We start from the raw sequence: 24,968 nt of genomic DNA on the forward strand, positions 1-24,968 counted from the left end.
TGAAATATGTTGGTCTTATAATTGTTTGTGACATTTGCAGAAAGTACTAGAACTTTTACACAACTCCCCCCACACAAAAAAAAACTAAAAATATTCTTCAGTGTTTTCATGTAATTTGTGCTTGTAAATGCCTCATTAATAAGTAAAAGAAAAATAATATTTAATAGCAGGTTTATTCCAAAGTACTTGCACAAGACTATTTCATATGTTTCCATTGACACGTTTCTCGTAAGAGCAATGCAGTGTTCACACACACTGAAGGTTCCAGAAGAATTCTGGGCATCCAACTACTTGACAATCACAGAAAGGCAAGTCAATGAAGAAAGGCTGCCAAAAGCCATGACTGGCCAGTAATCAGTGCCCTACATTGGTAAACACATTCAAGAAAAAAATTCTGCAACCATTGCAGGTGTCGTGGTGCTGTTGCTGACTGTAAAAACTTGTGGTATATAAACATGCCAGTTGTAGAATACCAGGCAGCACTGTCTTATACATAAGAGGTGTGGCAAGTTATGAAGGTGAGAAGTAAGTTGATGTCACTGACATTTATAGTAGAGCCGTACTGCATAGGTAGCCCTCTCCTATACAGTACCCCTTCTGAAGTTTCACATTTATTGACATGTCTTCTGCCTTGTTAACACACCACTCCAATATGCCACCTTTGTGCATGTGAGGGCTGTCTGGCTTCATGCTGATCAGGATGTCCTTATACCATACTTTTTGGCAGCTTAAGATGTGCCAACTATGCCTTTCAGCAACAATCCCATATTTCATTTTCTTGACATGTGACTAGATGCCCTGAATCCATTCAGGAAATTGTGTTGATTGGTTTAATTTACTGTAGTACTAAATACCACTAATTACATATGCTTCTCATGATTCCATTGTGATATTGTAAACTGCAGGCACTCAGTTGATTGCCTTGTGGTGTGTTCATAATTATTGTACAACAATGCAAAATATGATCATTGAAATGTTTATGTACAGTAAATTCCAGAACTTTGCACGTCTTATTAATCACTGTGGTATGAGCTACTTTTGTACTCTTAACTGTTTTAATGACTTCTGTTATTTTAATGCGCAGCAAAGATGATATATGCGTGATGGCATTTTTCACAACCTTAAAAGTTCTGGGACCATTAGTTATCTCAGATCCACTCATAGTACTTCTCCCATCAGTAGTAACCGGTGATTTCAAAGTAAAGGGGGAGCTGCAGCAAACAATTGACTCATTGGGGAAAACTGGAATAGGGTGGGGTTGTATTTGGGTGGGACGTTATATAACTATCTTGTCATATACCTTTGCACATACTAATCTTCCATCAGTAGACTTCCCATTTAGAACGCATGCCAGTGGTTAATATCTTGACTGCCAAGAATTTTAACATGTGGATGGTGCCACTGCTTTCTTCAAAGTCATCATGGCTGTACAGTCTTCCAAATTCATTTCTGAGATTTCCATTTAGAGGAATGGGCAGGGTTCCACAGTTGCTGTGAGGAAGCTTTCTGGTGGTTTGCATGTTGCGAAGAGTGCTCATTTGTGTGGTGCCTGAAAAATGCCCATTTTATTGAAATTGTGAATTTATCTGAAGCTTTATCACATCACAAACTTCCTTTGCAGTAGGCAGGCAGTGTTTGGTGTAGTGCATGGCTTTGTGAATTGTCCTCATCTACATTTGTTGGAATGATCTTTGCCTGTAGTTATTTGTCTGTCGATATGTCAGTTTTTGATCCGACATTGTCCATTTCATTTAAAAATATGTGTGCATTTTTTCATCTTTTATGATACTGAAGTTGCCTGTGTAGAGTATCAGCATGAAGCATTATAAAATGGAAAACATTCAGACAAAATGTAAACTCATCATCTTCAAACATTCCCTTGTGTGCAGCTGTTTCTGCATGCACTCATCACTGAGGATGTTGGAGACCGAGACAAATAATAAAAACACTGAAGCAATACGTCCAACTTTTCTTACATTACATGTACAGTCCAGATAGGAAATTCTTCCATATCAAAGCCACTTTTAATCTATATTTGGTGCTGTTTTGTTCAGAGCAGTATAATGCTGAACTAATTGTGAGAAAAACACTGAAATTCCAACAAGATGTAAAATAAATTTCCTTGCTGTAGAATTGTGTGATGCTGCTTATTTCCATCAGCAGATATGTTAGTGTGCATAAAAATGTACATTGTAAGCATATTTTAATTTTTGCTTTGTTTAATTTGACAGAATGCTGCACTCCACTCATGATCAGTGCACTGTCATAACTAATTTTTTTGTTTTTAATGCTAGCTTCCAACTTCTTCCTGTAAGTGTTGACCTATGCTATCAGTAGCATGTTGTACAGACTGTCCAGGAGCTGTATAATATCTCCAAAGCCACACTTAATGGAGTGCAGTGACAGTATGCCACATCCATACAGCTTCAAGTGCTTCATCTGCATTTTCTGAAAAAAATCTTGTACTGATTTCTTTTTGCTTACCAATTTAATTCTCATTTTATACAACCTGTTCTCTCATTACTCAGGGATAACCTCCTTCTCCATCCACTATCCCAGATAAACCTGAATCTCAGCAACATCACTGTAACTTCCAGTCTGTCTCAACAGCAACTTAAGAAAATGTCTGTACATACTAAAATCAACCACCTTAGCAGCAGACAATTTACATGTTGAGTATCTGAAAATAGCATCAGACACCCATGCCTGCCCTGTCTCTATCCTTATAAACCATTTGATGTTCGAATTCTATGTCTCAGCCCTCTAGGAAAAATCTTTAATTGTACCCCTACGGAAAGAGGGCAGTTCACATAATACACCAACTACTGACCTATAGCCATCTTGGCACCTCTATCAAAAATCTTGGAAAATGTATCTCTTCACAACTGTTAACATACCTTATCAATAATAGCCTCCTTTTCAATACCCAACATGGTTTTCATCCCAAACATAGCACCACAACTGCCCTTCTCAGTTTCACAAAACCAGAAAACCTATGAGATATTCTGGCCACTTAGTATCATCTACTTTCCTTGACCTATCAAAAGCATTCAACACCATCTCTCACCAAAATGTACTCACAAAATGTTTATCTCTTGACTTCTCCCACTTAGCCCTGAGATATTTCCATGGCTATCTTACAGACAGAGACAGTAAGCAGTAAAATGGCTCCCAAGACTTTTCATCTTTCCTATTTGTTTCCATTGGAGTCCCACAGGGTTCAGTACTTGGCCCAGTTTTATTCAGCATCTTTACAAATAAACTTCACATAATTTCCAAGCGCACAACCATAATGGAATATGTCAGTGATGCCATTCTTATTTGCTGTGCCCCAGCCTCTCAAAACTGAATGACCTCACCTAGGACTCCTTTTCAGTCCATTGAAACATGGCAAATAAAAATCTCCCTTTCTTCTAAATCAAAAGAAATTCTACAAACTTGGTTTATTATACAGAAGTAAACACTATCTCACTGATATCACTAGGAAAACCACTGCATCAACCTACTTATTTCCATCTCTCCTTTATCCCTCTCCCATTTGAATAACCTTCTTAATGCCCAAGAAATTAAACTAGACAGCTGTTACAGCCAAACTGCTAGATTTGTCACCAATCGGCCTACAAAAAGTCATCACTACATAGCCTTAAAACAACTATACCGTCTAAAGCTCCCACATTGTCTTACCTTCTCACTACTACTTATTGTCCATGACCTAATATATAAACAAGAAAACTGTCCAGCACTACAAAACACTGTAAAATATTATTACCCAGCCAGGTAACTATGCTGTCAATGTAAAACACTTTTACTTACTGCCAGATCGTATAATACTGCTTGCAACTCACTCTACTCCTGCTATGTCTCCAAACAGAGGAACTCCCTACCAGTACACTTAAAGCAAATTGAAAAGTTAAAAGTCTTCCAAACTCTACTTAAATAATATCTAAATAACACGTGGCTATGACCCAGCTTAACATCAGACTATTACCTTACCAAGAAGCACCAAAAACCTCTGTTTAATTAACTACTTAACTATTTCACTGCATCCTAGTGCTACTGTATGCAGTTTTCTTACTCCTTACCTTTGCTTTGTTTTAAATGCAGGTGCCTCTGATATTATTTCTGTGATGTCCTCGCTCTGGGCCAGTAATCAAGGAGCCTGAATCCTCACCACTGGCACTGGAGAGGGACCATTTACTTGGAACAAAAATGGATACACCCAGTATTTCCAGATGCAGCTCTCTGCATTAAGCACAATTTCCCTTAAGAACACACTCAGTCTGGAGGCTCTTTTTCTCTCTCTCCCCAAATCCCCAGTAAGACTCCCCCCGGCACAGCTATAGAGTTGAGTCCTCAGCCGAGTGTGCAACCCACATCCTCTGTCAATCTCTCTGTGAAACCAGTGCTTCATGTCCCTGCTGCATGCAGCTGACACACACACTATTGGAAATTTGATTTTCACACACACACACACACACACACACACACACACACACATCTCTAAAAGGCTGACACAGATTTACCAGCTATGTCCCCCCCTGCCAGGCTATAAGGTAGTTACACTGCCACCAGACACTTCAAAGCCAGCTACTCTAGGGCTTTTACAAGGGTACCCAATTATGCTGAGTGAAATTAATATTAATACAAATTATAGTGTTTTGGCCAATGCAATAAGGTTTTCAGAAGTGGCTACAGAGTCACCAAATAGATATGAGTACTCTCAAAGATTAAAATGTTCTCTAAAGGATCAGCCACAATGAAAATTTTAAATATATTTAATAATAAATAATAAAAGAACATGAAAATATGCAATGTCTATTTACAGTAAACCAGAGTCTCAATCACAGGAAATATTAAAACAACACAGATGAATAAATTTACACAAATACAGAAAAACAATACTTAACTAATCTCACTATATTTTCCTGACTGGTCTAAAGAATTACTATTCCCTGGTTCACTAACTCTAGAGCAGGGGTGTCCAACCTTTTGGCTTGCCGGGGCCGCATTGAGTGAACAGAAATTGTCTTGGGGCCGCATATAAAATATATCATATAGTTAACTCTTTTACTGCTGTGGATGACCAAAGTCAACCTCCTGGCTGTACTGTAGGTGCATTTGAACAATGAATAAATGCCTAATATTTCCCTTAAAATTCTAGCATCTTAGTTAATATGAGGGACTTGGGCAAGACCACAGTCTGCTCAGATGTGTGATCACAGAGACACAGGAAGAACATGCAAACTGAGGCATTGGCTGGAGGTCAGGATCAAACCTTGTACCTTATGCTTGGGAAGCAAAAGCCATAACCATTATGCCAACTGGTCTGTATTTAAGAAACTAAACAACTCTTTAAAAACTAGATATAACTACAGCACCATAACAGTAGTCTAACAAATGCTGAGGTAGGAGAAAAAAACTTGCTAAAGTTCCTAGGCATCCTCCTAGATTACCTCAACCATGTTGTCAAAATACTGACATTACACCCACAACTGCACCCACAGTTACTGCTGCTTGTCAGAGTCACGTGTATTGGAAGCCTACGCCCTTTAGGTCCCTTAAGCCTGCAGCACATCCCTATGTTCCATCAAGACATTTAAGAATAAGTTATGCTTCATTAGATTTTTCTCCATCAAAAAACATAACTGGAAAAAACATAAAAACAGAAAATATTTTTTTTTGTCGTGGCCAATCTACTGTGCACCCTCATGTGGAGGACTTGAGCCCCCCCCCCCCCCTGACAGCCCATGGATGCCTGCAGTGCCCCAAAGATGAATACTCATGTACTGGTGAATAATCGTAGATGTTCCATCTTGTTGGTGATGCAGAGAGACGCTTAAACTCTCTCCTTATGTCTTTGAAGAAGACCAGATCCTGATACAGAGCAGCATTTTATATTCACCAGGAATGATGCTTAAATACAGTGATAAAATAATTGGTTTCAGTATTTGGTTAGTAAATTGGTGTCATTCAAATGGATCCAGTGTGTCTCTGTGGGTCAAAACATTCAGCAGACTTTTGACAATTGTAGCCCGCATGTCTAACTCCTCATTTTCCATGTGCTGGTTAAAAGTCTTAATTCCATAGTGTCTGTTTTAGGCCGAATTCACCTGATATACATCCCAACATAAATTCAAGTCCTGGCAATATCTAGGTAGCACTGCTGAATGCCAGAAGCTTCAGTAGCAGAATGCCTAAACTTGAAGCCAGACTTGTTAAACAGAATATTATCCCGTGATAACAGGTGTCCATGCTAAGCTCTTCCATGCTGCACACTCCTGTTTCTATTTGCTATGTCTATGTTGCTGTGCCTCTTTTCATAGAACTTGTATCAGACCAACAAAGTTTACATACTTATTCTTAAACAAATTCTACATTTTAATAATTTCTAACAAGCAGTATTAGATCAAGTTTACATACATTCTTAAATTCTACATTTTAATCATTTCTAACAAGCATCCCACAAAATACAGCTAGGAACAGAAAACATAGCCACTGAAATGGCAGTTCACATTTAATAAAAAAAAAAAAAATCATGAGAGCCTCCTAGGTTTATAAAGCCACACACTAGCCTACAGCAGAACATCTGTACATATTAGTAATGAAGATCTCTAAACTCTTGTAGCATGCTTTACTATAGAATCCATCTCACCTGTGTATCCCCCACAATTGTATTTACCCAGAATGACGTCTTTAAGTTGATAAACTTCACAGTTGTGATATTTGTCAAGTCAGGGAATTTATGAGCAAAAACGATGCATTGAAATAGGAAAGAATCCATATACTTCTAGCAGTCCAAACTCACCCTTGCATTTCCCTGCAAAAAGCACATGGAGACCCCCCACCCCCACTTCCAGTAGCCAAGGTACCATAGTAACCAATACTACACAGAAAAATGTGTTGCATCTAACAACCCCCAAGCTGCAACCACAAGCGACACATTAAAAAGCAGTATATTATCTTTAAATAATTATTTGTCAAATTAACTGAAATAGGGCATCGGTATTTAACAATATACTAATCATATAAACACTCACTGTCCTAATTACAATTCTGAATTCAGTCACACCAGTTATTTCAAAATCGCTTATGTAGGGTATAATAGTATAACAGCCTACCAGACGTTTGAAGCTTCACTTTATCAGAATTAAAATATTGAATTTGCTAACAATTTTAATCATTCTGTGAAGTCTATCTGCAAGAAAATAGCTAAAAACTCACATCACCACAAACACATTATATGAAAAATGTCCATGAAGCTGAGAAAATCTTCATTTGTAGATCATGACTATATGGTTTACACTCAATACAAAAAGGACATTTGTTCAAGTCTGACCACTAATACGATTTACCCACTTATTTTCCACTGTCACACTGGGTACACTCATACCTCTCAACCTTTCAGAGCACAAAATCTGGACAAAGCCATAAATAAAAGTGGAAAAAGGCCCCAAAAAAGACAGTTTTTAAATATTGCTATTACAGACTTAGAAAGTTGATAGAATAACAGGTTTTGCATTAGCATAAATTTAAGTAGAAAGCTCTGCTTTTGTTCTGCTAACATTTGAAAGGACACCAGAACTGGTTAACCAGTTCTTTTTCCTTGAGTGGAGAACATTAGGAGGTACGGGTGACTTTTGACATTCTTTTTTCAGGAAAAATACCTTAGTCATCTTTATGTCACATTACATGAGACAAATACTCTGATAAGCTATTGTTGAAAATGAGTTGTAAAAGAACCGATCCCTTTAATACTCCTGCAATACGTTTTAGACAGGATAAAAATATATTCCTATTGTTCTACCAAATGGACTGATTGAGATCAGTGAGATCATTTAACAGACTTGTTTTCCACTTCAAACAGCTTGAGCTCCATTAAGGATGGTATGACAGATGGTGTTAAAGATCTTTAAGTGATTCTGGAATATTGAATACAATATTTTCTGTCATTTATTCTGATGCACAAGTGAAAGCTACAAGTGAAGACTGTAGCTCATACTTTGGCAAGACATTTGTGTTTTGTTGCTGAGAGTAGTGCATTTGCTACTGATTAGGTCATCAGTACATTAATAATCTGTGCATCTAGATTTTTAGATAAATGTAAAAGTATGACTGTGTGTCTGTAGTATATAGCTTGACATCTCTGGGTATGTTTTTCCTTTGCTGATTTGGACAATAATATGATTCTTCCATTCCTGAAAGGAGTTTAACCATCCTGTAAGGTTCCTAATTTAAGTTGTTAGTAAGTCATTAATTGGTTCATTTTGCCCATTTCTTCCACATTATGGCAGATACTGCTCCACATTTTAGGGATAGAAGCATATCGCTCAACCTTATAGCACATTTCTTGGTAAAGTCAAAAATAATGGGGGCATAGGCGCCAGATCAGGGGATTTTTGAATATTGCTGTTATAGAAATTTGTTAGAATAACAATTTTTTCATTTAACATGCATTTTATGAAGTATATGAAGTCTGAAACTTAAATGTCTGTTACTGTGTAGTGACATCAGTTCTCAAAGACCTGCCAGCAAACTACAATTTTTATGATGAATAGAGCAACAGGCAAAAACCTTTGCATTCTGCAAAATTCTGTACATTTGAGAGGTATGGCTGGAAGGTTGGGAGCCTTAAGGTGTGGTACTCTAATAAATTTGGCCTCTTGCTTATATGGATCTTCATTTTTATATTTGCAAAATTAATTCAAGGCTAAACTTTTCCAACAAATATGCAATACACTGGTATGCAAGTAAAATTCAAATATTATACTTTTAAATCGAGCAACTGTGAAAAAAAGAGTAAGAAAGGAACTGTCCCTTTTAAAACATATAATCAAAATGTCACATTATTTATATAAATACATACATTTAAATTACCTGAAAGAAGTCTAGTAAGTTAGTGATAGCAGTACTGTATTTATATAGGCATATTTATGTTGCTGCCTTTATAAATTACTTGCAATAAAGATAACAGCTTAACTGTTGCAGTAATTCTCATACATTAAAAGGATTGAATACAAATGTTTAGCAGAAACAATTAACGTCCAACTTTGTTTCTTACTTATTTCCCATATTTGAGAGAAAATGAAATGGTCAGAACTTCAGAGAATTACATGCAACAAGTATAAAAATGCACTAGTTCCATTCATAAATATATTAAAGCACAATTTAAAATTATTCTGTGTAGAGGGGCTGGGCATCACATCACTATCTCAGTTTTTGGAGGCTCATATCATGTCTTTGAGCTGTACTTCAGTATCTGTTAGCTATTGCCACTCATTTGTTCCCCACTCTTTGTGAGCTCGGAGGAGATGCCAGACATTCTTCAAAAATCCATACAGTTGATAGGTACATTAATTCAGTACAACACTCTGTCTCTCTCGCTCATGCGCGCGCGCGCACACACACAAACACACACACATGCGCGCACACACTCCTACTTTCAAGCACACAAACAGTTTGCTTTCATGCATGCACTCACTCACTCTGCACTTACCTATTAATACAGTTAGGTGCTGTCCCTTTCAAAGGCAATGACAGCAAATCCGTACATGAATCCCTCTTCAGTGTGTCAGTGTGCGCATGTGCCAAAGCACCCTTCCTGTTTTGTTTTTTTTTTTGTGCCGAAGTAGGATCTGTGTGTTCGTGCTGCTGTGTTATTTCATGATGAAGAATCAGTGTGTGTGGCGCATGCGCACACAGATGTTGCGGTCACATGTCACAGGCACGAAAAACAAATAAAAAAAAGTGCTTTGACACATGCGTACACTAAAGTTGCAGTTAAAGGTCGTGGGCCGCATGGAAGAGCTCTGAGGGCCGCATGCGGCCCGTGTGCCTCAGGTTGGACACGTCTGCTCTAGAGCAAGGCAAGATGAAGTAGGTGAGCAGTCCTTCCTTTCAAGTTCCAAAAAACAGAGTGCTATGAGACTTCAGTCTCATCTAATATTAAAATATTATTTTTGTCCTAGATTACAGAATGACGTCACATACATCTGGTCATCTGACGTCTGATTCCCATGCTACCCCAACTGCTAGAAACTGATCCAGAATTTAGCACATATGTTTGACTATACACACAGATAGAACTTTGCTGAGATGTGTTATAGCATCTGGAAGCTATAAAACCATAAAGCACTTCCACTCTTCCTACAGGAGCTAATAAACCATTCTCTAGCATAGTTAGTCTCTGGCTCCAGTCAGAACTGTAAGATACAGTCTTTATGGCCTAAATTAAGTAATTTAATTTCTTACTATTTTTCAGTGTTGGGTGGACTGTGATTAATCTCTTCTCTCGCAGTATCCTCTGTTAACATATATATTTAATCAAATTAAAACGCAGTCAGGGCCCACTGTTGGTACTGTTTTAACACAAACAACTTTATAAATACGTTTTCAACACAAACATCTGTACAAATCAGTTTGATATACAAATGATATACAATTCTTTACAAAATTCCAGCTAGCTGAGCTGGTATATGCTACACATCCACTGCCCTATTTCTCCTGGTATAGCTGGCAATACCTCACATTGTCACAACTTCTCATTCTTGAAAGTTTATGTAAGTAATAACTGCTGTACCTCTCTTTCATTTAACTGTAACTGTCTGCAATACTTTCTCTCTTTCAAACTCAACTTGGTCTTTGGCATCAAATCGAACTGCCCATTTTTATAACTCACAAATATCTACTACTGTATAGTAAAGTATCTTATGTTTATCCAATGTGTGTCAATGAATGTACATCACACTACTGCAGAATTTGATTTATATTCACTTACTTTGTTAAATGTTTTGCTTAATCCTATATCTCTGTGCAGCAGTTAGCCATTGCATATTTTAATCTGTGTTATCCCGTTTGCTTTTTACTCTGTGTATTAATGTATGACATTGTATAATTTTGTGTAGAACTTTTCACCCTGGGCCTCTACTGAAATAGGATTTTTTGCCCAGTGGGGCTTTCTAAGTCAGCAGATGAAAGTAAATACATAAATTCTTGTTTCTTCTGTGCATATTTTTAGCATGTAGTCTGTCCAGCCCTTCATTCTGTATGTTTTGTTGATTTTCTTTTAAATACAATGGCACTTTACTGCTTCTGCCATGAAATTAAAGAAGTAGAAATTATGCCTTCTGGGTTCACCATTCTCTGAACAGAGAAAACTAACAAAAAGGTTGGTGGGGTTGCTATTATTTGCAAATATACTCTTGCAATTTCTCTTTTCCCTAACACCATTCTGCAGTTCCACAGTGCAGACGTTATTATATCACTGCCTAAACGTAATAACCACAAGACCATAGCTATCACAGAAATGTACACACACACACCACCAGAAAACAATGTTACGACAGCCAAGGATATCCTCTGCTGAATTTCTGCTAAAATCCCACATGAAGCCAGTATATTAGGTGATCTCAATATAGACTGGCATAGTATACACTCCAAATATCCTACCAGCAACATGCATGTGTACAGTTTCACTCATCTGATCACCACGCCAGCTAGATACAACAAAATTGCTGCCAGTCTGTCTACTTTAGAGTGGATCCTCACTTAACAAAATGACATTGTATGACATCCTATCTGATAACTTTCTTGATCAATTCCCAATCTTTGCAGTTAGATATCTTAGTAACAACAGCCCTACAACTCACTACTTCTGTCATGTCAGAACATTCTCTATGTTTCAGAAAGAAACTTTTGTCAACACACTGAAACTTTGTAATCGGGAAACACTTAGAACTCTCTCACTGTTTCTGATTTAAGTAAAATATTTCAAAGTATCCTTAATTCAATAACCCCCCCCCCCCCCAAATCAAAAGCTTTAGAGCCAACCCTACTCCCAAGGCTATCTAAAAAAATAAAACAACTCATGAAACAGTGAGAGTAAAATCTTAAAAAAAAGCTTGGGTTTGGCATAAAATATGTCCTGGAAAAAATACAAGATTACATGCGTCTTAGAAACCAACCTAAATATCACATTATCTCATGCAAGAAATCCTACTACTCCACACCTCAAAATACACACCAAAACAAACCAAAAACTATCTGGACATCAGTTAACAAAATTCCTAAACCCTGGTCAAGCTATGTAGCCTGCCCTAGACACACAGAACCACAATGACAGCATCACTAGGTAATTCAACTTCCACTTTATACAAACAGTACCATTCTTAACCAACAGCTTATCCAACAGAATACTCCAAGTCTCAACCCAAACAAGTAATCAACAAATTATATTCTGTTTTCAACCTGTTCTCAATGTTGCTGTTAAACAAATCTCTAAAATGTAAAGCCTGCAACAGTAGCACCTGGCAATTTCCTTGCTGAATACCTCAAAATTACATCAGATTTCATTGCCTATTCTATATACATTTGTATTAACCACTCCATTGAGGTAAATAATGCCCATGCAATCTGGAAAAATATTTTATCCTATCCCTGCATAAAGGTGGAGCCTGTATAGATGTCTGAAAATTCCAACCCATAGCAATACTAACTCCCATATCCAAAATAATGAAGAAATGCAGACACACCCAACTATTCCAACACCTAGCAGAAAATGAGCTTCTCCCTTCTTTTCCTTACAGCATGTTTTTCAATTCTATCACAGTTGTACTACTGCCCTATTAATCTTTGTTAACACAGGCAATACTAACAGAAATGTAGGTAGCCTGGTCTCCACACTCTTTCTGGACTTATCAAAGGCTTTTGATACTGTGTCTCATTAGAATCTGCTGCATACATTCTCTTTCATAGGTCTTGCTCCTTCTTCACAGGTAAAGTGGCAAAGTAATTTCTCTTTTCTACTTAAACAGTAAGCGTCCTCCAAAGATCTAACTAGGCCCCTTATGTTTTACTTGTTTTATCAGTGACCTTTACATTGCTACTACTGCTGCTGTAGTTCAATATGCTGATGACTCAGCTCTGCTGTCTCTCCAAACTCCAAGAACTCTCTCTGCAATATTTTTCCTTTATTGAAACTTGTTTAAATAACTGTAAAGTTCTTTAAGCCCCAGGAAAACCAAGCTAATACTACTCACTCCAAAGCAGCAACTGGCTAAAAGGACTGGGACCTTTAACCTCCACAAGTAATATATGACCAGATGAAGTTTGTCCATCACATACTGCAAGTAATTAAAAAACTCACCAAAAACTGGGCTTCTTATGTAGATCAAAAACATACCTCATTGTTGCAGAAAGGGAATGCATATTCACAACTTTACTGCTACCTTAGCAAGTTTCACCAATATCTAAATAGAGCAGTGTTGCAACAAAGTTGACAACGTCAGTGAAACCTTTCAAAAACTCCTCACAGCTTGGCAGTCAGGTGTCTAAACTGGATTGAATTTCCACACTGCCTGTACTCTAAATACCATCATCCAGTACTACTGCCCATCCCTTGGGTAAATCAGTACTTGCCATAACTAAACCCAACAACACTACAAGTGAGGAGCTGTATAGTAAAATTATGAAACACCATCCCTCTATCAGTGAAGTCAATTGAGTGTGTGAAATCATTCCAATCCCAACTGCAGCTTCACTTAATGAGTAAGTGGCTCTCCTCCTGTACATCCTAAGATTAGCTGTACAATGAAACCTTACTCCCACAGAAACTGTCATCATACACCAGAATTTTGCTAGATTCTCCTCAATTACTAACTTGTTTGTAAAAAACATACTAAGGGATACCTGCTCACTATAACATCACCTTTTCTGTCCACTATTAATACTTCCATACCTACCTTTATTCCATTGCTGTTCATACATGTATACTAGGCTAATGACCACTGGGACCTTTATAACCCTTATTGTTTCTTAGAGGTTATTTTTTGGGGGGCGGGGTTAGGGCATGATTTAATAGCTGCAAATGTCCATCAGAGACATGGATGTCAGACCTGGGGTGAATTTCCAATTTTGCAAACACTGGCCCAAGTTGTGTTTGAATAGAGGTAAGGGAGGGCTCTGCTTCACATGGATAGGAAGCCTATTCCTGAGAATGAGGATTCTCTGAGATACATACCTCCCCCCAACATGTTCTGTTTAAGTTGCGAGCAAAGTTTAATTCCTTAGATCTAGTACTTCTGGTGCTGTTCATTTTGTAGATATGCAAAAAGGTGCATCAGAGTAGGATCTAGGGATGCCTTGTATGCAAGTCATAAATCTCGTCTCAGCAGTGTGTAAGAAAGAGAGTATAGAAAGAGGGCTTTGAGGCGATCTGCATAGGACATTGCATTTACGCTCTGTATTGTTTTTGTAAGGAACCTATGTGAACATTCCACTTGTTGCATTTGCTCTGTCAGGTACATACTGAAGGGGGAATTATGCTCAGTGATCGGTCTGATGAGGGCTGACTACCAGTGGTATGATGACTTCCCTGGACATAAATGCCATGCCCTTGCATATAAGTTGACTGTCATAAAATGGTTTTCTTACTGCCTTGGACACATGTTGGTAGACCGCCAGGTTACTGTCTACATGAGTCCCCAAATCACTGTCCATTGTATTTTTAGTGGTATTTTATCAATGACGTAGTTCCTGTGGGTAGACAACTTCTCAAAAGGCACTATTATGCATTTCTTTGCATTGAGTTTTAAGCCATGACTTTATAAGCAGTCATTTATCTATGTTAGACCTTCCTGTAAGATGTTAGTATCTTTGGGGGGGGGGGGTCTATGATTGCTGCTAGCTTGTAATCATCTGCAAACTTGGTAAGCCAGAGGCCTTGACATTGGCCTTGATGTCTCTTTGGCATCCAGTTTTCAGGAGTGGACCCAGCACAGAGCCATGGGGGATGCCACTGGTGACCAGCTTCTTTGTAGAGGTGGACTCTCCAGTCCTAACATGCTGAGTCCTGAATGTGAGCCAGCTGGCTACCCAGTGAGTTGCATAGGGGTTTATGCCAAATTCTATGAATTTGTTTGCAATGCCTGACTTGGATATTGTAGAAAATGTGTAGCTATGTCAAGGTAGGCAGTATGCACCATTTTGCACTCATCCATTGCCTTGGTGATCTCTTCAAAGAGGAACAGGTTCACTAGGCATGACCTGTCTTTGACAAAAGCAAACTGAGTTGTGTCCCCTGTCATTGTTAATTGTTTCCATAGCTTTGTATACAAGACTAGTCAAACTAATGGGTCAGTAGTGGATGGGCTGCAAGCAACTGTTTTAGAAAAAGGTTTTAGTGGACAAAATGACAATGTTAATTTGAAAAATAAACTGCTTTATAAAGAGTCAATTTACATTTTAAAATATAACACTTTGATTCCCAAGGGTTTGAACTGTGAATGCAATTGGAGAGTTCTAATTTAATGTAGTTGGATAATTATATAATTGTTATTTAATTGAATTATTGTGTAATTAGCTTTGTTATAAAAACTGAGTGTTTGTGGATGGAAGTATGTACTCTTGAACGACTATTAAGCCAAGGAGCTAGAGAGATATTGATATTTTGATTTTATAATAAATTTAACCTGGTTTCTGTGGTGATTACTAGCCTTTGTTTGGTGGTTGCTGTGAATTTTCCTCTTTGGTGTAGTATCAGTAATAGGTCAGTAGTTCCTGGGATCTAATGATGGTCCACCTTTGTGCAGAGGGATGACTGCTGCAGTCTTCCATTCACATGACACAAAGATGTGCAGAGGCAATGACTGAACAGTGACTCCAGTGACCCTGATAGGTCGTACTCATAGCTGACTTGTCTTCCATCATTTCTCTCTCAGAACTCTTTCTATCCATTTCTTCACTACTTTGTACTTGTTTCCCTTATTCACATTAACCTCACTACTTACTGCATATTTCCATCCAGTAATATGCTTGTTGTAATTTAACTATTTACTGTGTTTGCTCCCTGTTATTTGTTTAGCTATCTTTGAATACATACATTTACATGTGCCTTTTGTTCTAGCATATATTTTTCACTGTACCTTTAAGTATTTGTTTTACAATTGGTAAATGACTGTTGTCATCCTGATTTTCATCCCTAGCTTCCACTGAAAAAGGATTTTCAACCTAGTCGACTTTACTGGTAAACAAATGCAAAATAAATAAAATGTGTCTTTATTTATAGATCGATAGATAGATGGACATAGATATATAAAGAAGATATTACAGCAGGGAAAAAAAAACAGCCAACCTAGCAACCATCACAAAAATCACATTATTTAAAACCCACCCACAAACTAAATATACCAACTCCAAGAATGCACTGCAGTGGGGAAAAGGGCAAATTCCCGATGATGGCCAACAATTATTTTTCCCCCTGGGAAGAAATTCACTTACACGAACATTCGACCGAATTAGCATTCAGTGGATTAAGTTCGACAAATAGGTGTTTGATGGGTTGTTGCTTTAGCAAAATGATATACACCCGTGTCTGGTTATGCCCATGCTTGAGATCATTTGAGGAAAATTCAGTGGTACCTCAAATCAGTATGGATTCAACACTGTCATCATTTATCATTTCCAGTCTCTCTCTTGCATCTATGAAGAAAGAACTGTTTTAATGGAACAGTCAAGTAACAGTCTTTCCAGAGGTTCTTGTTCTTCACCTATCTCCCACTAAAATGTATCAACAGATGCTTCAGATTTTGGAAGAGGGTGAGGTTGGTCAAAAGGCATTAAAGTTCAGGAGGTATGGTCTAAACAAAATGGGAACAAATACATAAATTAAAAAAAATTCTGATTTCCCCCCTTCAGACTATTCATAATATCTCTGGAACCCAAGACTACTTCAGATTTTAACAGGCAATACCACAATCAGGTGGCATGCCAACAAAAGAGGGGAACAAATTATTATCCTTTGTGCAGACTTGCTGTGATAGCCTGGAACCTTAAAATGACTACATACTTTCTCCAGGCTGTATACATCCCCTGTGAATAAAACTGAGTGGCAGACTGCTTGATCAAATCCAAGGCCAACCCTCACACGTGGATCCTGAATTAAGAGGTCTACCTTCAGATTATCTATCAATGGGAAATATCCAGATAGATCTTTTTACCTCAACTACAAGCAAACAACTCAGACTTTTGTCTCAGACAATATTGGTTCTCCCTTATTTTTTTTACATAACTAAGGCCAACGACCACAAGCTACCTCACAGGTTGGACTTGTTCACACAGCAAAAGAGCTGAAAGACATTGAACCTCACAGTTTGGACGACCAGCTTCTAATTGCTTTCAAGCACCTATACTCTGAGAATCTACCATAGGTAATTAAGGAGGAAATAAAACCGGTAACAAAAAGTCTTGTATTTCTAAATAGAAAATAAAAGATTTTCTACATGTTTTGAGTAGGTGGCAGAGCCTATACCAAGTGGGGGAAAACCCATTATCTTCAAATATTTGTGTAAGATCCCACTGTTTCTACATATTATGAGGGCAAACAGTTTCTTAATGGAGTCCTACTCATCATATCTCCAAGGAAATATGTTTTTCTTTGTGACCTGAATCATGCTCTTGAAAAGTTAATCTTGTCCTCTCTGAACCACCTTCTACTGTATCCTTTACATTTTTGACTTGGAAAGCAGCTTTATTAGTGCTTTTAACATCTTGCCTAAAGAGTCTGTGAGTTACAGGCTCTCTCATGTGTTCTCCTCCTTTCATAGTCTTTCTTAAAGACTAGGATAGTCTCAGAAGTAACCTTGCCTTTGTGCCAAAAGTTGTAACTCAGCTGCCTCTGTGTTAATCCTTATATTTTCCTGCATTCCTTACCAGTAATTTAAAATAAAGGAAAAAAAAATCTTCATTTATTAGATTTTGCCAAACAACTGAGATTCTATGTACAAAAGACAAAAACTAAAAGGAAATCTGACCAACTCTGTTTGTTGTAAAGGTTTCTACAGAAATGTTAGGCCTTCTGATTTCAAAGCAGACCATTTCAAGGTGGCTATCCCTTTATATTTCTTTCTGTTGCTCCTTCCCCAGTAAAATACTTCAGAGACTTGTAAAAACATATTCTGCCAGAGATGTAGCTTCTTCCGGAGCTTTTTTCAAGGGCCTTGACTCTAAGGGCATTCTAGAGGCAACTACTTGGCCTTCTGTTCACGCATTCACAAAACATTACAAAATATTCCTTTTCCATAGCCAGAGCTGGTTTTGTCAGAGCCACACTTCAAGGTTTATGGGACTCCAGCTGTGTTCCCCCAACCTCAACCTTTTCCTCCTAAAAAGCTTTCGAAGTACTCCCATAAGTCAGGAATACTGCAATACTGTGCCGCAGTGAGCTAATAAAAAAAACAGTTGTGTAAGGTCTTAGCATAATGGTAGATATTCAGATAGATTATTGTTGCAGTATATGCTCTGTCTCTGCTTCCCCTTGTTCTCTTTCTTCTACACTATTCCTTAGCCATGGTGGAGTTCTCTTAGTGCGTTATCCTCTCTTTATACTAATCCATGATTATGTCTACCTTCTGTGGGTATACTTTTCAGTCCTTCTCTCTCTCTGGGACAAGAAAGCTTTCAAGACTGTTGCGCTTTTGTACATCCTTGTAGTACCAGCATGCAGTTGTGTTTATAGGCTGTAAGTCAGACACGCGTCTCAAGAGGAAGATGCTTAAGCTTTTGTAGGCTTGCAGACGTGGTATCCTTAGCAGGATATGTTAAGAATACTGCGGCAGTGAACTGTTTGAACATCTGCCTTTAAGATCATAACTTACACAATGTACTTTCCCTTTTGTTTATGATTATTGTAAATGAAGTTTGTTTTAGCTAATTATGTTTTTTTAAGATATATAAATAGATCATGGAGGTTATGTGGGAGGCTATTGCCCCCCCCCCCCGATGTTAATATGGAGTTAATGAATGCAAATGATTATTCTTGTATCTTGTGGACATTTTAAAAAAGTGTTGTCATATGTAAGATTTATTTACAGTTTTATGTTTTATACCTCCTTACAGCAGATTCTAGAATTGAAAAATAAGCTGAATGAGAGTTGGTGTTTTTTAAACTGTACTTATAACCATAGTAATTGTATACTTTTTGACATGGATATTAAATTTTATTCCACTTCTAAAGCTTTCATTTCTAGTGCAAATGGGAAACCCATGTATATCAACAACTGCATACATGCAGTTAGTGGTCACCCACTTCATGTTGAAAAAATTTCACCAAACGTCAGGGAATTAGGTTTTCCAGACATACCTCTGATGATGTGTTTCTTAACATAAAAACATATATATAGTTTACTTTTGTGGGCGGCCGTGGTGGTGCAAAAGTTATCATTGCTGCCTCAGCAAGAGGTTCTCTGGTTCGATCCTCGGCTGGGGTGCCTTCTATGCGGAGTCTGCATGTCCTCCCTGTGGTCATGTGGGTTTCCTCCGGTTCATCCTACATCCCAAAGACATGCTGTAGGTGGATTGGACACTCTAAATTGGCCCTAGGCGTGAGTGCGTGTGCCTTCTGTGGAAGGTTGGGCGTTGGGCTGGCAACTTGACACCGTAAAACTCCACTGCCAGTCATGAGAGGACAGGTGATCCATTGTGCCGACCCCTAACCGGGAAAAGCCGAAAGAAGAAGAAGATAGTTTGCTTTTGTAATATACAAACATCAATTACTATTTCTCCCCAAAAGTGGCAGTTCATAGAATTTGAAATGTTCATGCTGTAAAAATTAAAGCATTACATGGAAGTTGTGACTTGGCAGTTAGGAATTCAACATACAGTAGTTCAGTTACCTGTAAACCTAAAAGTACTACTTTAAGTAGATTATGTAACATAATATCCAGATTTCATATCAAGTCTAGACTGTTTTACTAGAACATGCCAAGCTTTTAAAGACATTATTCTTGGCTTGATTCCATTAGGGTTTGCTAATATAACTTCTCTTAAGCATAGAAAGGAGGATCATGTTGTATTGTCATTATTTCAGAAATAAAAAAAGAATTATCTAAGCTCTATGTGCATGGGGGTGGCAGAGTACTATAGTCAAATTCAACATTGAGTTGCACTGAAATCCCCAAGGGTAGAATGGCATTCTTAGATGTTTTTTGCACCAGAGTTTCACATTGTTATTATCTGAAGCTTTTGTTAAGAATCCTCAATGGGGGATTGACATACAACATTTTACATATAGGCACAGGCATTTCACTGTCCATATTTGTTATATACTGCATTATACCTTGCTTTCATGAAGTGTGGGCATATAACCTTTGCTTAGGATTTGAAATGCAGCTCAAACCCAGAATATATTTTCATTGCTTGGCATTACTTCAAAAGTAAAATTCCTGTCGATTACAATGCAAAATAACATTTTGTGATTGCAAACATGGCATCAGGAAAATGTCATAGAGAGAGAGAAAGAAACATTCTTCTGTAGTCCAGTTCAGCAATGAGCTAAATTGAAATGCTTTGGGTAAAAAAAAAAAAATCTTTGGTAATTGGGGTACTCTAGCATCTTTTTGTCATTCTGTGTAAGTTTTAAGAAGAAGTCTCAAGTGGAGACTGATGTACAGTCTTTTGTACATCAGTACCAAGTATAGGGTTTGACAAGATTTATGCAAACAGTTTGCTTTGCTGTAGTGGGGTTCTTTGAGCAGTTGAGTATATGACTTCTGTTCAGAGTGGGAATGCACTATGCCTAAAGTATGTCTGTATTAAGTTCTTACTACATAAGAAGTAAAAATCCTACATATTTCACTGAACAAGATTTTGTTTCAACAAATTATATTAGCAAAACTTCATGTGACAAGAGAAAAGTTGCTGCAGTAAACATTCTGCATTGAGCTACACTGATATTCCTGAGAGTATAGTCCTTGCTTAAGCACACTTCATAACTCAGTGTCTCTGTCATTCCCTGAAAGTTTTATCTAAAATGTTCTGTGGCCTGTCAAACATGACAAGAAATACAGGTATTCACAGGAATCTCAGTGTTACAGACTAGTACACTTCATTGCACTTGGTTTCCATTAAGGGGGAGTATTTGACAACATTGTATCAGCGTGGTGAATATAACATATGTCCAAAGTATATGTTTTCCGAGTTGAAGTTATAACTGAACTAAGACTCCCAAATATTTCCTCAGGAGATCAGTATTCATCTGACTGCAGACTTTTCATCAGCAAAATGCTTTGTGCTTAGAGGGGCTGTATGCTGCATTCAAATGCAGCATTCTGTTGCATTGAAATCTCTAAGGGTGGAATGACAGACTTAGATGTATTTTTATTTGAGTATCCTATTGTCATTTCCTTATAGTTTTTACAAAATCTTAAATGGGGTGACTTACAACCATTTGGTTATACATGTATTTTAAATATAGGAGATCACAGACGTTTCACTGTTGCAGTTTCATGTGTTGCATTACATTTTGTTTCTATTAGGGTGTGGTTATATGACTTTTGTTATGGGTGGAGTCTGTCATTTCCTGAATACATCATTACTTAATTGTAATATCAGCAGTTAAAATCACATATTTTTCATCAGACAAAGCAGCATTTCTCAGACTGCAAACTTACTGTCATAAACACTCTGTATGCTTAATGAGCATTATGCTGCAAGTAATGTCATCACTTAGTTAAAATCCCTAAGGGAAGAATGGCTTTCTTAGGTGCATTTTGTACCTTAGTGTCCCGGAAGACTGCCATATGACCTAAGCTTAAACATGCAAAAGTCAGTAGTTATTTGCCTTGGCACCCTTCAGCCACTAAACATGGTAGACCCACTCAGCTCCAATGTCTCTTTAGCTAGTCATCAAAGTACTTATAGTTAACTTTAGGACAAAGCTCAAACATCCCTCACCCATGCAGAATGGCAGACAAAAAGTTACTTATACTGCTAAAGGTTACATATAAAATTCCCTACCTGCTAGGCAAGCCATTGCCATTAGTGTACTGTTATCTTAACTAGGATGCATCCTACCAATTATCACCTTGTACTCATAAAATGCATCGGTGGTGCAGGGGTTAGCATTGTCGCCTTACAGCAAGAGGTTCTCCCGTTCGATTCTCGGCTGGAGCGCCTTCTGTGTGGAGTCTGCATGTCTTCCCCACGGTTGAGTGATGTTAAAGACATGCTGCAGGTAGGTGCAAGCGTGGATGGGCGTGCCTTTGTTGAAGGTTGGGCATCGGGCTGGCAACTCAGCACCGTAAAAATCCACTGCCAGTCATGAGCGGACCGGAGTTCTGCTGTGGCGACCCCTAACCGGGAAAAGCCGAAAGTCTTTTACTCCTCATAAAATACATCTAGCTTTCAAAGGGCAGAGAATAAGATACTAAGATTGCTTTTCACTTACCCCTGCAAATTGCGCCATCATAATTAAAGCTATCTGATTGGTTATCTGTGACAACTAGAGGTAGATTGATTATTTCTGACACTGAAATAAATGTTTGTTAACATCTTAACATACAGGCTTATAAATCACATCTGCTTCCCACCACTTAAAAATAATTAGCACTTTAAAAACAACACCTACTCTTTGAGAAGCTTGCTATATAATTGCCTTTTGGCTTGTCCTAGCTGAAATAACCTTCACAAATGTTGCACCTGTTAGATGGAGCAGTCTCCCTTCAGAAGTTAGAAATACAGACAGTTTAGGCAAAATTAGAAAGCTTCTCAAGCATTTTGTAGACAAAAGTAAACAGTACCTGCTTTGACAAACCAGGGTAATGCAGCAGACTTGTCTAACTGACCATCATGTAGTGGGAACTAGACTACCATTCTTGCAGATAACATATTGTGACCTAATTTAGTGAATCTTCTAAACAATGCAAATGTGTGTTGTATGTGTGTAAAACTAAAGATTATTTTCTTCAACAATGCTAATATCCTGTAACAAATTTAACTGCACCTTGTATGGGTTCTTTCTACTGATGAGATATTCATAGGATCATAGGAAGTTACTAGGCTATTGGCCCTGTGTCCCTTATAAGCCTAGGCAATTGTAGATGTTTGAGACCCTGGATCCTCTTGGTGAGGATCCTCTGTGGTCTGTCCAGTTGCTGCATGTGCTTTGCAAGGTACATGCCAAAGGGGGCATTGTACTCAATAATTGGCCTTATAGGGGAAGAATACAAGGATGTTATAACCTCCTTGTCCCTGGATGAGATTCCCTTACTTATGAGGTGGGCCATGTAGAAAGCTTTCCATACAATGGAAGCAACATGGTGGTCAAAAGTCAGGTACTGAAATCCCTCACTACTGATTGCGTGCTTAGGACATTGTTATTAATGTGATAATATGTGGGGATGTCACTCTCCCCAAAGGGGATGATGATGCATTTTTTGGCATTCAGCTTGAGGCCATGTTTCTGGCACCAGTCATTTGTTTGGGTGAGATCCACTTGGAGGATGTCGACATCACTTGGGAATTTATGACCGTGCCCAGCTTGTAGTCATCTGCAGACTTGGTCAGCCATAGCCCACTGGTTTTGGCCTGCACCTCAGAGAAGTACATCCCGAATAACAGAAGCCTCAAGACCAATCCCTGGGGTACACCACTCATTACGGGTCTACTGCTCAAGTTGGCTTCCCCTATTTTGATTAGGTGAGTTCTATCAGTGAGCCATATGTTCTTCGTGTTTCACTGTTGCAGTCATCACATTTGGGTTGTCTGCTTGCAGTAGCCCTCAGTCGGCCTGATTATCAAAGTCTTGTGTCCTGCGTCGGTTGCTGTCTCATCTACTTGTCAGGTAGTCAGGGGTATAAAGCATGCAGCCGACGCCATTACATCAGTCTTTCATGCCATGCACTGCGCGAAGCAGAAGCAGTTTGCAAGTATCGGTTTGCCAACTCCTGAAATTTTCGTTTTTGAGTTTCAGAACCAAAGTCTTCAGCTAAAGCTAATTACCCCATTGGGGAAACTTTTTCTTGCTCTAAACCACTGTCAGTAAAAGTCAATAATTGCATTTCTTGTGGAAAGCAAATACCTCATAAAGATTTTCATTTGTAATGTATTCCTTGCCTAGGCCCTGACCACGACGTACCTCACTGTCGGTTTTCTGCCTTATTTAAGCAATGAACTATTCGTCATTGGTATATTTATGCTTCTAAATATTTTGGTACTTGGTTCAGTTATCCAGATATGTCTTTGGTAAGCCACCCGACTACCGACATTCCGAAAAAACGCTAAGATAAAGACAGAGACAGGCCGCCTAGGTCCAAAGCTGCTGACGACACTTCTCCTAAGCCAGATACCAGTTTGCTGGTACTCAGTGAGGTGCTTTTGCAGCCCCTGATACCCACTACTTCAGATTCGCAGGCCTCTACAGAGACCCATTCGGAGTTCGGTGTGCAGCGAGATGCTTCAACTGTGGAACCTGCGGATGTCTCTACCTTGGATGGGTCCGGAGCCACTGTGCAGGCATCAGCTTCTGAGGGTGTATTCAGGCCTACTGACTTGCATATTAAACCAACGCCATCTTCTTCTTCAAGGCCTAAAACTCGACCCATGCCTAACAAAATGACGCCCAGACCGCATGGTCAGGTCTCTATGCCTAAAAAACAAATGATAAGAATGGCTGAAGACCTTATTACTTTAATCAGGGGAAGCCAACGTTCCCCATCTTAAGAGACCTAGGACTGAATTTGCTTATGATACTTTTGACCAAGATTCTGAAATTTCTGTTTCCACTGATGACCAGGATTTACCCTTATCTACCTATGAGGATTCTGATGCAGAGGACTCGATTCCCTCTGCCCCCCCCCCCCCCCAAGAGGATTTCTCTTTTGGTGAAACCCTGCATACTCTTAGGGAGCACTTTCACTGGGAAAGCCAGGATTACTCTGATTCTAAAAAGAGGCTTAAGGATTTCTTACTCCTGCCCCAACACAGGCCTTTAGCTATCCCTCCTGTACTAGACATTGTTGTTGATGCCTTTTCAGAATCTAGCTTGGCCCATGACTCTTTACCTCCTGCTCCCAGAAAACCTGATAGATATTACAGGGTTCCCGACTCTCACCAGTTCCTTTTTAAAAATCCTACTGCAGATCCTGAGACCATTTCACAGGGACCCAAGGGCATTAAGGCTACTACTGCCAAAAATCCTA

The 24,968-nt window shown here is 38.5% G+C and overlaps 1 protein-coding gene across 1 annotated transcript in view; it reads left to right on the forward strand.

Annotated features, from left to right (window-relative positions):
- The window catches only part of GPATCH2 (G-patch domain containing 2), a 1,961,709-nt gene that overhangs the window by 1,572,180 nt on the left and 364,561 nt on the right, over window positions 1-24,968 (forward strand). The window lies entirely within an intron of this gene.

Source organism: Protopterus annectens, chromosome 17.part0 (assembly GCF_019279795.1).
Source record: "Protopterus annectens isolate FY-2018-M chromosome 17.part0, PAN1.0, whole genome shotgun sequence".
Classification (NCBI taxonomy): domain Eukaryota; kingdom Metazoa; phylum Chordata; order Ceratodontiformes; family Protopteridae; genus Protopterus; species Protopterus annectens.